The sequence below is a fragment of the Chenopodium quinoa genome, unplaced genomic scaffold, assembly GCF_001683475.1.
Source record: "Chenopodium quinoa cultivar QQ74 unplaced genomic scaffold, ASM168347v1, whole genome shotgun sequence".
Lineage (NCBI taxonomy): Eukaryota > Viridiplantae > Streptophyta > Magnoliopsida > Caryophyllales > Amaranthaceae > Chenopodium > Chenopodium quinoa.
In genome coordinates, this window is record NW_018743691.1 from 3,170,165 (window position 1) to 3,186,683 (window position 16,519).

Here is a 16,519-nt window from a genome sequence, read left to right on the forward strand (position 1 = left end):
AGCAGTCTCCAGTTGGAAGGTTGGTGAGACTCGGATTGGGAAAGTTGTCCTTTGTCTCGTAGATCATTGACTAGTTGGTTTGTACTACTTGGATTATCTCCTGTATCTTGGAAGACTAAAAAGCAACCAACAGTAGCTACAAGTTCCACAGACGCCGAGTACAGGTCAATGACTATGTTGACATGTGAGTTGAAACACTTGAAGCAATTACTTCGTTTCTTGGGTGTAGAACATAAACAAGGTATGAACATGTATTTTGATAGTCAATCGGCACTTCATATTGCTAACAATCCAGTGTTCCATGAGAGAACAAAACACATTGAGGTAGATTGTCATTTTATTAGAGATGCCATTAAAGAAGGAGTGATTAAGCCATCGTATGTTTCCACGAAGATTCAATTGGCGGATATTTTTACAAAAGCCTTAGGAAAGACGCAATTTGAGTTTTTACTTGGCAAGATGGGCATTCGAGATCTACATGCTCCACCTTGAGGGGGGATGTTAAGATAATATTAGGAAATATTGTATAATATCTTTATATTTCCTAGTTATGTTAATATTTTATCTTATTCCTAATTATGTTAGGGTTAGGAATATCTTGTGTAACTATATATATTCTTGAGATGTTAATGAGAAGGCTAAGAATTACACATTAATTTGACAAGAATAGAAATATAGTACGATTTTCATCATAAATTTTTGTTAAGTTGACACATTGGCCACTGCAATATCAAGTAATCAAGCAGACTCCCTCCGTTCATTGTCAACTTCGTCGACTTCATCTTCACCGGTTAATTCTTCAAGAGATTTACCCTTAGATTCCGGAACCATTAGTGTACAAAGCATGCCCAAGAAGTTGACGACACCGAGCACGATAAGAGAGTTACTCTTGCCAATACCAGCTGGATAACCAGGAGATCTCTTAGACGGATCCTTCTCTTGTGAGGCATACACAAATCCGAAGGCTCCTACTATGGCCCCGGCTTTTCCAGTTGCCACGGATATACCATGACAAGTTGGCCTCAACCTAGCCGGGTATACCTCGGCTGGTACAACAAAGGTTGTGGCATTAGGACCAAAGTTGGCGAAGAAAAAGGTGAGCCCATACATAATAATAAACCCTATACGATTCTCCTTTTGTTGCCAGTATGTGTAGGGGAAGGCAATGGCAAGGATGTTTCTACAATGGTCCCTTTTATTTGGACTACCACTATACTTAATTATCATTGGATGATTTTTTATTTTTTTTAAAGCTTGGTCAAACCTTAATTTTAGTATTTTTCCTTTTTTAATTCTTTTTTATATTTTCCAAAATTTAATTATTGTATTTCCAAAAAACATTTTATAATTTTCGAAATTTATTTATTATAATCAGCTTTTAATTAAATAAAAAATAAGATTAAATTAATAAAAACAAAATCAAAAAAAATTTCATAAACGTTCTTCGAAGTTCATCATTGTTCATCATCGACAATCTTCAACGTCCTTCAAATTTGTTCAACAATCGATGGATTTCTCAATAAATTAAGATCTACAGTCGTGCATCGATGAAGAAAACCGATAGGGAAGATCTATATTCATGCGTGGATGAAGAAAACGAAATAAGATCTACAGTCCCGATTCATATCGGCGTTAATTGTAGAAAATTATATTTCACTTGTACAATATCAATCAGCGAATGCAAAAACACCGAATTTATGTACTCAATCACATAAAAAAAATTTGATTTATTTCGGTGATCTAGGTTATTCAAGAAAACCAGTTAAGAAACCATATCGTTTTTCTTTGAAACGCCGTTTGATCCAAAAAATTTGGAGACCGAATTACAAATCGTATTTATGAGTAAGGAATTTACCTACTTACGTATAAGACATTACCTATTATATAGGGCTTAAATATTAAACGGTTATCCCCTAACGTTATGTTGGACATTACTAATTAATTAAAATTAATGTACAAAAATTAAATTCAATCTAATTTAATTATTAAGTATAAAAAAATGGAATCAATATCTTTTATGATATCTTTTAACATTAGATTTGATAAGAAACTGTGTCAATGTTTCTTCGAAACCTTGTTTGACCCAAAAAAATAGAAATCGGAATACAGATCTTGTTTGTTTTTAAGGAATTTACCAAAATACGGATTAGACATTACCTATTGGAAACATCTTAATTATTAAATGCTTATGAACATACGTTATGTTGGACATTTACTTTAATGCATTGTACAACCATTGCAAAATATTTTATGCTAAATATGTACAAAGATATAAATTAATCTAATTTAACTATATATATATATATATATGTATATATATATCAATATCTTTTAGGATATCTTTTAACTTTAGAAATTAAATATTATTTAAGAAACATTTTAAATCACCAATTATAATAAGGATAGTTTCCTAATTTCTTATCTTATTATTATTGTATAAAATTTTTTTAAATCAGTATATTTTTAAATTTGAAAAGATTGTATTCAAATGTTAAAAAAAAAAAATTATGCGTGCACATCTTCCTCTTTGTATTGCTTAGATTTGATATGAATACACTTAATGTTAGAATATGTTATATTTTGCCTTAAATAATATATTTTGAATATATATTCTATTTTATATTGTATCTTTGTATCTATAGCTAGTATATATTTAGGCTCCTTTTTGTAAGCTTTTAGTTTCAATATTTGTGTAACTGATCTACTAATTCCTAACATTCAGTTGTTACACTCACGCATATGATTAGCAAAATCTTTGGCTGACTATTAGCTTGTATTTTGTTATGATAATAAACAGCAACAAAGTTTCATGAAAAGACTCGAAAAGTAAATTCCTTCACTTTTACTCATATGTTATGATCATAAGATTATTGATTAGAATACATATTTTATTAGAGTGTATATATCATATTTGTTAAGCTATAAATATATATACTAAATAATACACGAGTATAATAAGATAATAGCTTAGGCCCGTGCCATGCACAGTACGTTAAATAAGGTTTAAATTTCAATCTACGTTTTTTGGGATAAAAAAGGGAGTACAATAAAAAAATAAAATAAAAAAACTGTTGGTTAGTCTCTCTAAAAGTATTTAATCTAATATTGAAGTATATACATACATAAAGTAAACTACAATAGTAAATATATATTAATTATCATTTATACCAAACCTGGTTAACATGATATCGTGGTTGTCCAGTGAAGACCACATTCATATTTACTACTCTGTACCAATAAAGAACATGTAGTGAATTATAAATCAGTAATTGGTAATGTCCAAAACAACCTAATGTCATATGTTGTTAATAATTACAATATTAAAAACAGGTAATGTCCTATCCTTTTTTGGGTTAAACATTTACACAAACAAGATTTTAAATTCGTTTTCCGTGTTTTTTTTGGATCAAACAAGGTTTCGACCAAAGAATGATGCGGTATTTTTTTCAGATAATCATGATAAACCCCGATTACCGTAAAACTTAAAAATTATGATTTCGATTACATAAAGTCATCGTTTTGGCAAACTTTGATTGATATTGTACAATCCAAACCTATTATTTAGGGATTTCAATCGCTGCCCAAAATCGCAACGATCCCAATTTTTTTGTAAATTAAAATTTCGGATTTTCTTTTTAGATCGAGCCATATTGTAAATCGCTTTCGATGCGCAAGTGAATGATAATGGACATAGATTATGTGTTCATGTTTAATCTCTCCATGGATGAAAAAAGTTGAAGAACATTGATGAACTATGAAGAACATGATGAACAATTTTTTGATTTTGAATTTTTTTTTTAATTTAATCATTTTTTTTGATTTGATCTTATTTTTTTATTAATTAAAATCTGATTTTAATAAATAAATTTCGAAAATATACTAAAATGATTTTTCTAAATTTTTTAATTATATTTTGTAAAATAAAAAATGAATTAAAAAGGAAAATTTAACATAAGTGGACAAACCTTTGCCCGTTTCTCCAATATTGGACCAACCTTTAAATCTTCCCATATTAAACTTAAAAATGTAACTTTTCTCCCGAAATGGACTGAACAGGTAACGTAACCTATTGTAACCGGTTTAGAGATGACGTGGCACTTACCGTTGGGTTTGTTTTTTTATTTTTAATTATTTTGATTTAAATAGCAACGACCTCTTGTATTGTTGAACAAAATTGCTCGATTAAAAATCTTCGAAAATCAATTCCTTGAATTAGTCATCAATGGAGAGGTCAAAGCATCAATTTGCAACATCAGGGTCTTCTTCTTCATCAAGGGGAGGGTCAATTGGCAGGATTAAATGTAATTATGGAAGAGATGCGGTTGTGAGATCGGTGAAGAATGGTCCAAATGTGGGGTTGAAGTTCCATGGCTGTCCATTATGGCCTGTAAGAACTTAATTGGGGCATTAGCAATCTGGTTTATCCAATTTAATTTCATTGTATTATGCTTTAATTAACTAATTGTGGTGTAATGTGCAGGATACGGATTGTGGGTTCTTTAAGTGGATAGGTGGTGTGAGGGATGAAGTTGATGATCTACGGTTTCAATTGTTTGAAAAAGAAACAACCATTGCTGAATTAGAGATGCACAAGCAGATGCTGGAAGATAAGGTGAAGAGGGTTCAGCTTAAAAAAGAGAACTTGGAAGAAGATCTTTAAGAATTGAAGGGGGAAACCAGCCAATTGAGAATTGAGTTGATGAAGAGTGCAAGGAATGAGAGGAATTTTTTCTTTGGCTTTGATTTTGTCTTGGGTTTTGTATGGGATAGTGATTATGTCAATGATGTAGGAGGAACATGAATTTGCAGTGTTGTTGTTTGTTTGTAGTTGTTATTTGGTGATGTTAAGAATGCTATTGCAATAAAAAAAAAAGAGTTCTATTTTGCCATACTATTTTGTTTGTGATATTTGTGCAATAACTGAAAACAAACACAAATGTGGGCAATCAAATGCTAAAATAATAGGCTTCCAAAATAATAAGTCAAAGCTGATTCAAAGTACATCAACTTGATTTAGTTCACAATTGCTTAAAAAAAAACACCAAATTGTTCATCAAAAGACATTGTTCACTAATCAAAAGCAACATCAAGAAACATGCTCTTGCCAAAATAAGGGTGCATTACAGCAGCTTGTAGTGCCATACATCAGATGTGGCTTGTTTGAGTGGGGATATCAACCTGGCTGACTTGTGAAGGACCCTGGTGTACATCAGATTGAGAAGGACCCTGGTTATGTACAGAACCATCTGCACCAAACAGGACTCCCACACCAACTGGTAGCCTTCCACCTCTTGAGCCCCTGCCACCCCTTGAGCCCCTGCCTCCCCTTGAGCCTCTGCCTCCTCTTGATCCCCTTCCTAGTCCTGTTGTAGATGCACTGCTGCTCTCTCCACCAGAAGCTGAACCAGTCCTCCCTCCTCTAGAACCCCTCCCTCCTCTAATCATTCTCCCACCCCTCCCAAGTTGGCTTGGATGTGCTGTAGCCTCATGATGTGATTGAGCAGCAGCAGCAGGTGTTTGTTGTTGTTGAGGTGTAGCTGCAGTTGCTTGCTTCTTGGTGGGAGGCTGAGTGGCAGTGGAAGTTGGTTGAGCACACTTCCTTTTGTTGTAGCCCTTCTGATGACAATTACTGCATGTCATCTCCATCCCTATTCTAGTGAGGTGACCTGGCTTAGATGGATTTTCAGATGGGTCTTTGATCCTGTTTTTCCTGGGTCTGCCAGGCCCTATCTTAATAAGGGGAGGGTCCATAACACACTGAACTGCAGGTCAGTGTCTCTCCCCTTCACAAGGTGGAATTTATCCTGCATTAAAAAAAAAATATAAATAAAAATTAGACTTACATAGGTATAACATAAAGTCAGTGTTAGACTAGCATTAAGCTTCATACCTGCATATGTTTGCAAATACACCTCCTTCCAGTAACAGCTATCAACATAAGACTCAGCTTCTTGATGCAAGAAAAAAATGCAAGCCACTGCATGACAACATGGTATTCCAACCATGTCCTACTTTCTACATGTGCAAGTTTTTGCTTCTAAATTAACAACCACAGAATCCAACTTGTAGCTGACATTAAACAATGTCTCTGATGAAGGCATAACATCACAATATGCAGCCTTATTCTTCACCTTTTCCAACTTTGTCTGGATGTTTGGACACAGAAAGGAGTTGCATTTCTGCCTTTCCAGCCTTTTCAGCACAAGCCTCTGCATCAAGTTGGCCCTTATCTCTTCAAGCATGTAAATCAGATGCTTTGTTCTTGCATTGATGATGTAGCCATTGAAGGTTTCTGCCATATTGCTTGTGATTGCATCTATTTTGACTTTTGTATCTAAGTGGGATCTACAGAACAATTTTGGATTGTATGCTGTAAAAGCATTTGCTGCATCAGGGTCCAGCTTCCTCAGTGCTTCAAGGTTTTCATTGTAATCTGTCATGTTGTATGACTTGGCTATTTTCTAAAACATCAGTTTCAGTTCATCCCCTTTGTAAGTCTTGTGCTAGTGAGCATATATGTGCCTAGCACAATGCCTGTGTTCTGCCTTAGGGAGAACATTTTTCACAGCATTTAAAATTTCCTAGTAGACATCAAACATCACACATTATCACATCCACACATATCAAAAAAAGAATACATAAAAAAAGGTACAAAAACTCACCATATGTTCAGCAGATATGATGCACACACCATCACCATCCCCTAGGCCAAGATTGCTCTTCAGATACTCAAAAAACCACTCCCATGATAAGTTGTTCTCCCCTTCTGCAACTACCCAAGCTGTAGGGTACATTTGCTCATTCCCATCCCTACCAACAGCTGACAGTAACTGCCCCCCTACAAAAGTTTTCAAAAAAACACCCATCCACACATATCACCTTCCTGCAGCCATCTACCCAACCCTTTTTCAGACCTTCAATACAAGTAAACAGCCTCTGAAATATGGGTGGTGCAGGCTGCTTGCTGAGTTTTGCTACTATCACCAACTCAACAGAGCTACCAGGGTTGCTACCCTTCAAAGCTGCTATGTAACCTCCAACCTTAGCATAATGGTCATGCATTGACCCATGAAGAATTCTGTGAGCTGCATACTTCACCTTGTATGCAAATTCTCTTTGAACAACTACCTTAAAGGCCCTTCTGATAGTTTCAACTATCTCTTTTGCTGGCCAATGGGGTCTGTTCTTGAAAACCTCTAAAATTGCTTAGCTACCCATTTAGACTTTAACGGTCTATTCCTTTTCATGTTCCTGTGACAAGTGTGCTCCAACTGCACTGTCTTTACAATAAAGGTTTCCCTCCTACTCTCCTAAGCACCATACAAATAGAAAGCACAACCCTCCACACACTTCACACCTAATCTTTGATTTACTTTGATGTTGCTTATATCATAATACAAATCCCTTCCTTGTAAAATAGCATACTTATATTGTAAAATAGCATACTTAGATACAACATCCCTGAAAGCCTCCCTGGATGAAAACCTCTGCCCCACCTTCCAACTGAAAACACTGAAATCAGTGTCTGCACTCACTGAATTCACTTCATTGTCAGAATAAACCTTTCTCAACCCACTCTCTAATGGCTCCCCTGGTTCCAAATACAGCAAAGACTCTACATTTTCAACCCCACACTGTTTTGCATAATCCTCTAACCACCACCAACAAAACTGATTAGGATCAATACTAAAAGTCCTACCCATTCCACCCTCATACACTAAAGTACCATTACGCGAGGTTTTAAAACGCCCCCCCATACCAGTACTTAAGAGTTACAGCATCAAAAGGATCATCCATCTAGCATTAAACATAAATTTACCATCTTTCAGACACAAATATAACAACAATAGCAATAACAATCACATACGCAACTAAACCTAACTACAAAACACAACCAAAAGAGTGTAATTTCAATGCAAAAAAATCAACAAAATTCGCAATTTAGCCCACAATTTTGCACAATTCAACATAATTAAACTAATTTAGGGTTTTCCGAATACGTACCATTGATAAATCGAGGAAGCGAGCACCGAAAGACCTTCCCCAGCTGCTTCAAATTCACTTCAATGGTTACACGAATCCAGTACAATTGCAGAGCCAATTTAGGAAAAAAAAAATTGGGGACCAGCAATTAGCAGAAAGGGAAAGGAGAGTACGGATTGAAAGCGAAAGAGAAAGTGAAATTTGGGTAATTAAAAAGAAGAGGTGAGGGGTGCTTTTTTGAGCATTAATGGCTTATTCGACACAGTTGGTTAAAGACAGTAATGGCGCTTCAATTAATTTGGGAGGGAAACTAACTTCCCAAAGGTCAACATGCGTTCTGTTGACTTTGCAAACCGGTTCCCAGTCACCACAGTCTATTTTGGGAGAAAAGTTACATTTTTAAGTTTAATATGGGAAGATTTAAAGGTTGGTTCAATATTGGAGAACCGGACAAAGGTTTGTCCACTAATGTTAAATTTTCCAATTAAAAAAGGAAAATACCAAATTTAAGGTTTGACCAAGGTAAAAAAATAAATAAAAAATCAACCAATGATAATTAAGAATAGTGGTGGTCCAAATTAAAGGGACCATAGTAGAATTTTTGCAATGGCAAACATGAAGACTGTCATGAAAAAGAATCCCATCATTTGGATCCACCAACGTCCTATTATGTCTATGAAAGCAACAGAGAACCAGTATCCAGGGACGGTTCCACAAAGAGCAATCAACGTCTGGGCTCTTGCTACATATACACCTCCCTAATTCCGCTCATATCAGATGCTGGTGGGATCCACCCGATGGAGGAGAAAAGATCTTTTTGGACAAGATTTTGACTATAAAAAGCAACATCGAGTAAGAACCAAGTACTAGTAGTTCCTAGGAGGCGGACACCGTATTGACGAGCAAATTCTTTTGTGAATAAATAGCCCAAAGTTATTTCTATCACTCTTTGCAATGTGTTCAATTTTCTCCTCCTCGGCTTCTATGTCAACCTTGAGGACTTTAGACATGTCTGCAGCAGCTTGCTTAGCATTATTAGCCACAAGGTCCGTGTACCTAGCAGTCTCAGGCATCTGCATACGCCAATAGTATGTTGTGGCAGCAGGAATGACTCCGAACATCAAGACAATACGCCAAATATAGTCACTCTCTCGCGGTAGGGAGGCAATAGGGTCCACTTTATAAGCGGGAGGCTTAAACTTGGCCTTGAATGCAGATGAAACTATTAAGGATATAATTCCATCGGCCAAGATACCAAAACCTTGCATAACAAAGACAGCGGCAATGAAACTTCCACGAGTCTTCTTGTTAGCATACTCAGACATGATGGTGGCAGAAAGAGGGTAATCTCCTCCAACACCAAACCCGAGCCAGAAGCGAAAAAAGCAAAGGGTGGTCATGACACCCTTGGCAGTGCTCCCAAACGAGAGACCAGAGCCAATGGACATACAAACCATCAACACTAGGGTGATACCATACACCTTCTTCCTCCCCATCCTGTCTCCGAGCCAACCGAAAAAGAGTTGACCGGCAAGAGTCCCACAAAGGGCAACTCCACTTACAGCAGCAGAGACATTAATAGGCAATGCTCTCGGCTTATTCGATCCAGGTACATCGTAGTAAATGTGACTGAGAAGCTTTGTCAGCAAGGAGATGCAAAACAAGTCATATGCATATGTAAAGAATCCCATACCGGCAATCACAATTGCTGTGAAATGGTACCATTGTGTTTTTTGCTACATCTAGTGCATTAAGCACATCTAGTGTGTTTTGTTTCGCCATGATGAAAATTCTCTTCTTCTTCTCCTCTAATTTTTTTTTTTTATTTTTCATAAACGTCCTGCATGCAAATTAAATGCTGATATTAGATTTAATTTACACAAGTACAGCTCAAAATTTACACAAGTAGTAATGGTATGGTATGCATATATGAATAAATAATTAAACCATCGTTTTTCCATGAATTGTGCATTTAATTAAGAAGAACATGCATGTATGCATATGTTATAGTTATGAAATTGGTCTAGATGTCGAAGGTTCAAATGGTTATTCCTTTTCAAAATCTTTCACTATATATGGTAACAAAAATTCTCCTCTTTTCTATATATTTTTTATACAATTTTTTATCTAATTGAAATTTCCCATGCATGCTCATAATTTCCCATGGACTATATTTAAATTAATGTAAATATTGGAATCACTATTTTATTTAAAAAAAGATCGAACCGAGTAATATACGGAGTAACAATCTTTTGATAATTATATTTGAATAAATTTACGATGAGTATAATACGAAGATTATGATTGCATGCATATCAGCATTTTACATATAACACCACATCGAATAAAACATGTAGTCTAATTTGATCATAATTTATTACTTCCCACGTCAATTATTCCAAAAAGTAAGAATAAATCATCAACAATAAGTTATTGTAAATCTATCAGGTATACATAGCTACAAGTGTTACATTACTTGTTAGATACATATATCAACTTCTATGTGTACTATACATTGAAACAAATATAGCAAAATGCATGATTAAGCAATGGAAATTTATATGAGCCATTTGTATTAAAAACGAGGAGATAGCTAGAGAGTAACCTGGTTACGGAAGGGTTTGAGCATGCACACCGAAGAACAAAAATTAAAACAATTAATTGAAGATAGTGTATAGAATATGGTGAATGTTGTAGTAGTAGTATTGTAGTAACTAGGAAAAGAACAAGTATTTATATAAGTATCATAGAAAACATGTTTAACATTCTTCCGGAATAAACTCCAGAATTTCATAAGCATATTGTTGTACTCTATGTTTTGATGATGACCCAAACAAACTTAACTAATGTTTTTATTAAGTTCCTGTACGTAGATGAATGAAGTTCCCAAGAAGGAACATAAAAGAATATGTGTTACAGACTTGGCAAAAACAAGCGAAAGAAAATCAAGTAAATATTTATCATGTTCCTTTTGGGAACAAAGGTTTATCTAGTTCCCTTTGGGAACAAGTGTGTGTCATGTTCCTTAAGGGAACAAGCTTTGTTCATTATTCATGATCCTGAGTGGGAACTTGGAACGAAGCAAATTGAAGCTACAGAGTTGGAGCTTCAACCAAGAGAAGACATGAAAACTAAATTTATTATAGGATTTATGTAAGTGTTGGGAACTTATAGTGATTTGGAACTCAGAAGGAACATACTTGGTTTTTAAGAAAAAATATGAACGTATATTTTAAACTCTTTGAAAATATATTAAAATTATTTTTTCTTGAAAAGCTAAAGATTTTGATGTGATAAAATCTATTTTGGTAAAAAGATTATTTATTTTTGTAAAATAAATTTTAGATATTATCTTTATTAAAATTTCTTTTTCTCCAAGTTAGTTTTACACGTTTTAATCTTTTTTGACTTAGTCTTAGGAATACCATTAAAGATATTTCTATCACTTGGTCATCACGTTCCCATGTTTTCCTCAACAATCAGTTATGGATTCATGTCCTATGATCATGGGAACATGACTGATGTGGGGAGAGTGGGAAGTCGTTTAGAGTTTATAAGTACTCTATAAATAGAGAGTTGTAAACTTTGAACAACTCACCAGACTTAACTTGAAAAACATTCTTGAAATATCTTTGAGCTTTCTTTTAGAGTCTGAGTTCCTATTGCATAAGTTTTTCCTACACACTAGATTACAGAGTTGTATTTTGGGTTTTTGGGAAAAGGGTTGAGTGAACTCTTGTTGTAGTTAGGCTTTGAGTTGAGCCTAAGAGTGTAAGAGAGAGCTTCAGAGTCGAAGCTTGTGAGTACAGTTGTTTGAGGGAACAACTGTGTGAACTTGAGTATATTGAGAAACTCAAGTAGAGGTCCTTATAAGTTGTAACAGAGTCGTTGCCCTATAGTGAAAGAGTTTAGTAAAATCCATAGTGGTCGTGGTTTTTCTTCTTGATTGGGCCCAAGAAGTTTCCACATAAAAATCCTCTCTTGCATTTTCGTGTTCCTTGTAGCTTTCATTTAAAATTCCGCTTTAATTTTGCTATAAGTTCTTGTCTACAATTCACCCCCCCTCTTGTAGAAGTTCATCTGGTTAACACATATACTCTTAATAAACTAGTCAATTGTATTCTATATTGAGTTTATTACATGTTTGCATGATGAAATTGTCTACATAATCTACAACTGTTAAGTTGTTCGTTAGTCCTTTTCTCTATTACTAAACATTTTAATTTGCAATTGTTAGTTGAGACGATTAATACAAGAGGGGGGGGGGGTGAATTGTATAGAGTTCCTAATGACTACTTTTTTAATAAAAAATGTGTATAGGAACTTAATAAAACACACAGATTTTACGAGGAAACCTTCCAGGGCCCAACTGTAAGTAAAACCTCGACCCTACCTTAGGGATTTCAAACACAAAAAACTTCACTATAATAGGGCAAACACCAAGTTACAACCTATTAGCACGGACCTTCATTTCACAAGTTCCTCACTGGACTTGCTACTTGATAGGACCCTATCCTACCCAATCTAAGCACCACACTTAGATTCACTCGTACCACCAAAGTACTACACGTACTGCCAAAAGTACTAAATACCCGTACCACCCCAGTACAAAACTCACAGCCTCACCAAGAAGCTAACGCAAAACTGTATGTAACACAAACTATAAATTTCACCCAAATAACCCAACCAATACAAATATAAGACGCCTATTATGATAGGTAAGCAATGCACGAAATCCGAAACTAATATGATAAGTTAGAAGCTTGGTAAACTTACTTAATTAAAGCACTGTGATTTCTCCACGCATAAACTCACAAAAACCTAAATCATTTTGCTCTATACTATTTATACAAGTAACACTTGTATAGAAAGTAGGTTTTCTAAAAAGATAAATATGTTAACTTAACTTATCTTTTAAACACGGTTTTAGCAAATCAAGTGGAATAAAATCTTTTCCGAAAATAAGTATAAAAAGATATTTATTAAAAAGACTTATCTTTTTAACAAATCAACTTTAAAGAAATTAATCTTTTTAGAAAATCTTTTCCTAAAATCTATCTTTTATAATTTTCCATATTTATTTTATTTACCAAGCAAACTTATCACGTTTCTAATAAATTTCGTGCACTAACCTACTTACCATACTAACAATAATTTCTAAGATAAAACCTTAACTATTATTGCTGCGCCGCACTTTGATCAGGTAAATTACTTGGGCTCTAAGCATATCAAGTTCCACCTAAGAACTTAACTGCTAGTCTTCAAGTTCATGTTAGGGAACGTTCCTGTTAGGGAACTTAGTTCTTGTTAGAGAAATCTTCCTCTGATTTGTTTAACTTATTCAAATAAAGATCTTCATCAAGTCTTCTTAGTTTCAGATGGTTCTTCAATCACCAAGATCAATCCGCACCTTGACTAATCACACACTAGAAAATCTTTATTAGTTGAGTTTGCTTTTAGTTCAAGTTTCTCATCATCAAAACCATTATGCTTCAACAACAACATAACTGTCATGTTACTCAGTTTTTGAACAAATGAAGAATATAATGGTATCTTTTGTTAAACTAATGAATTGATAATACTAGGTTTCAAATATCATGCATTATCCTTGATCTTTGTACGGAATAATTGTATCTAGCACTGTCAAAACGGTTTGACAGTTCGGGTTTGGTTCGGTTTGAAATCGGTTCGGTATTAAATCGGGTCGGTTTGAAATCGGTTTAAGTGTCTCGCGAGTCGGTTTCAGTTAGGTTTAAATAGTTATTGGTTCGATTCGGTTTCGGTTTATTCTTGAGCCGTTTTAATTCGAATTGGGTTGTAAACGGTTCGGTGCAGCCGGGTTGCGGTTTGTTAACAGTTCGGTGTAAATGGTTTTTATACCGGTTCAAACAGTTTGGGTTGGAAACGATTTCGAGTTAGAATCGGTTCGGTTCTTTTTCGGTTCAGTTTTATTTTGGTTCGGTTTGTTAACGGGTTCGCCTTTTACACTGTTTAATGTTATTCGGATCAGTTCAATTTCACGTTTGCTAAATTATGGTTCAAAATGGTTTTTTATTTCAAAAAGTCGGTTTTTAATCGTGTTGTTTGGATTCGGGGAGTTAAATGATTTTGATTTGAAATTTCATAGTAATTGCTAACCTTTTGCTATTTAACAAGTTTTATATCAAGCCGAGACTTCATCACTTCATATTTAGGCATTAGGTATTATATTATATACAAATTCTCATCGATTTCAAAAATACATATCATGTTATTTCAAGTTTAGTCGTACTGATCTTACTAGTTTATTACGAAGTAACGTAGATTATAAAAGTTTAGTGTATTAATGAATTATTATTGTTTTACCATCACATTATTAGCTGCTTCTTATTCAATTCAATCATCTAATTGATGTGTCATAATCATGATTTGATGAGTTATTGTGACATCGAAATTACAGTTTGATTCATAGACAGTTCGGTTTGTAAGTGGTTCGGTTTATAAACGGTTCGGTGCAAACGAGTTGCAGTTTGTTAATGGTTCGGTGTAAACGGTTTTTACCTCGGTTCAAACGGTTTTGGGTTGGAAACAATTTCGGGTTAGAAACAGTTCGGTTCTTTTTCGGTTCGGTTTAATTTCAGTTCGGTTTAGAACTTGTTCGGTTTGTTAACGGGTTTGGTTCTTATACGGTTTGACATTATTCGGATCGGTTTGGTTTCTGTTTACTTAAGTACGGTTCGGGTCGGTTTTCGGTTTTACAAAATCGGTTTTTAATCGGTTCGGTTCTCATTTGGGTCGGTTGGTTTCAGACAATTAAACGGTTTCGGTTTGAAATTTGACAGCACTAATTGTATCATATGATAATGATTGTGTACGGACTAATGATTAATAAAATTAATTGTTGAATCTTCTAGGTGCTTGAAGTGTATGACGGCAATTTCTTTGTACGACAATTTTAATTATACATGGGGAGTACTCTGTACTTGATTAGAGCAGACGGTAGAAATTTGGTAAGAGGTACTCCCTCCGTTTTTAAATACTTGCTCCATTTCTATTTTTTGCTCTATTCATATGTCCTATTTTGACTAATGTTTGTGATTTATGCATAAGAAAAAGGAAAAATTAGAAAAAATAATCCCAACTTTCATCAATTTTTGTACAATAATCCCAAGTTTGGATTATTCTGGAATAATCCGAACTTTGGGAGGTCTTCTTTTTCTTCAATCCCAAATACCGATTACCGGTTGAAAGGGTGATTTGTTTATTTTTTTTATTATAGTGACACGTGTCATGAATCAATTGGCTACAAATATAAAAAAAAACAAAAAAAAAAAATTAAAAAACAAAACCCACCAGCCAAAGCCCTAACCACCTAGCCAATCTGGCAACCGCCCATGCCAGCCACCTAACTCGCCGGACCTTCGGCCTTCCCCTACCCCTAGAGTCGTCGCTTCGAGCCAAACCACCATCCCCTCCCCCGAAACTCCCATGCCACCAATCAAACCCCCGAAAACCACCAACCCACTCTCGAAAACCCCAAAAACCACCCATCCTAACTCTCGAAATTCCCTCAAAGACACCAGCCCACTCCCGAAAACTACCAAAAACCACCCCTTCGCTGCTGATTCCCCCTCCCCCTTGCGCCGCTGATTCCCTCTCCCTCTCTTTTTCGTTTTCCGGCGACACTCGAAACCCTCACCTACCCCAGAAAACAGACATCCCTCATCCCGAAACCCCTAACCCAACCCCACCCGTTTTCGAATTAGCGGCGAAGGGGATTTGTGAATTAGCGGCGCGTATGGAGGGGATTTAGCGGCGAAGAGGGAGGGCAATTAGCACGCGCAGGGGGAGGGGGTACTATCGGCGCAGGGCGAGGGGGAATAAACGGCGTAGGGTGCGCGGTGAGTTTTGGGGTGAAATTGGGAGGGTTTTGTTGGTGGTTGCGTGGAGGTTTCAGGGAGGGGGATGGTGGTTTAGATGGTAGCGGTTGCAGCGGCGACTTAGGTGTTGCGTGGGGTCCCACGAGGTGGTGGCTAGGCTGGCGGCGACTAGGGCAGTGGTTGCGTGGGGTCCGACGAGGCCGGGCAGCTTGGGCTGGGTGGTTTTTCTAAAAAAAAATTGATTTTTTTTTTAGTTTTTTTTAACATTTTTGGACCAATTGGAACTCGACACGTGTCAAGTGACCTGATGTAATAGGTCATTGACTTTTGTTGACCGGTTAGGGATTGAAGAAAAAGAAGACCCCACAAAATTCGGATTATTCTGGTATAATCTAAACTTGGGATTATTCTACCAACATTGATGAAAGTTGGGATTATTATTTCTAATTTTTCCTAAGAAAAAAAATAGTCTTGTGGGTATTTGTTGGAATAATCTCAATGAATAGATTATTAATTTTCAATTGTTAGAATTTATACTTATTGATAATTAAAGATATTAGTGATCAAAGATTAACATTGGCATGCGTGTTCAAGAGAAATTGAGCAAATATTTAAAAACGGAGGGAGTAGTATTTTACAGCATTTTAGCTTTTATTAATTAGTTAGGTATTTTCTTA

General features: G+C 35.5%; 1 pseudogene; it reads right to left on the reverse strand.

The window, feature by feature from the left end:
* Positions 1-564: 564 nt before the first annotated feature.
* On the reverse strand, positions 565-9,915 carry LOC110683777 (annotated as a pseudogene).
* Between the last annotated feature and the right edge of the window lie 6,604 nt (positions 9,916-16,519).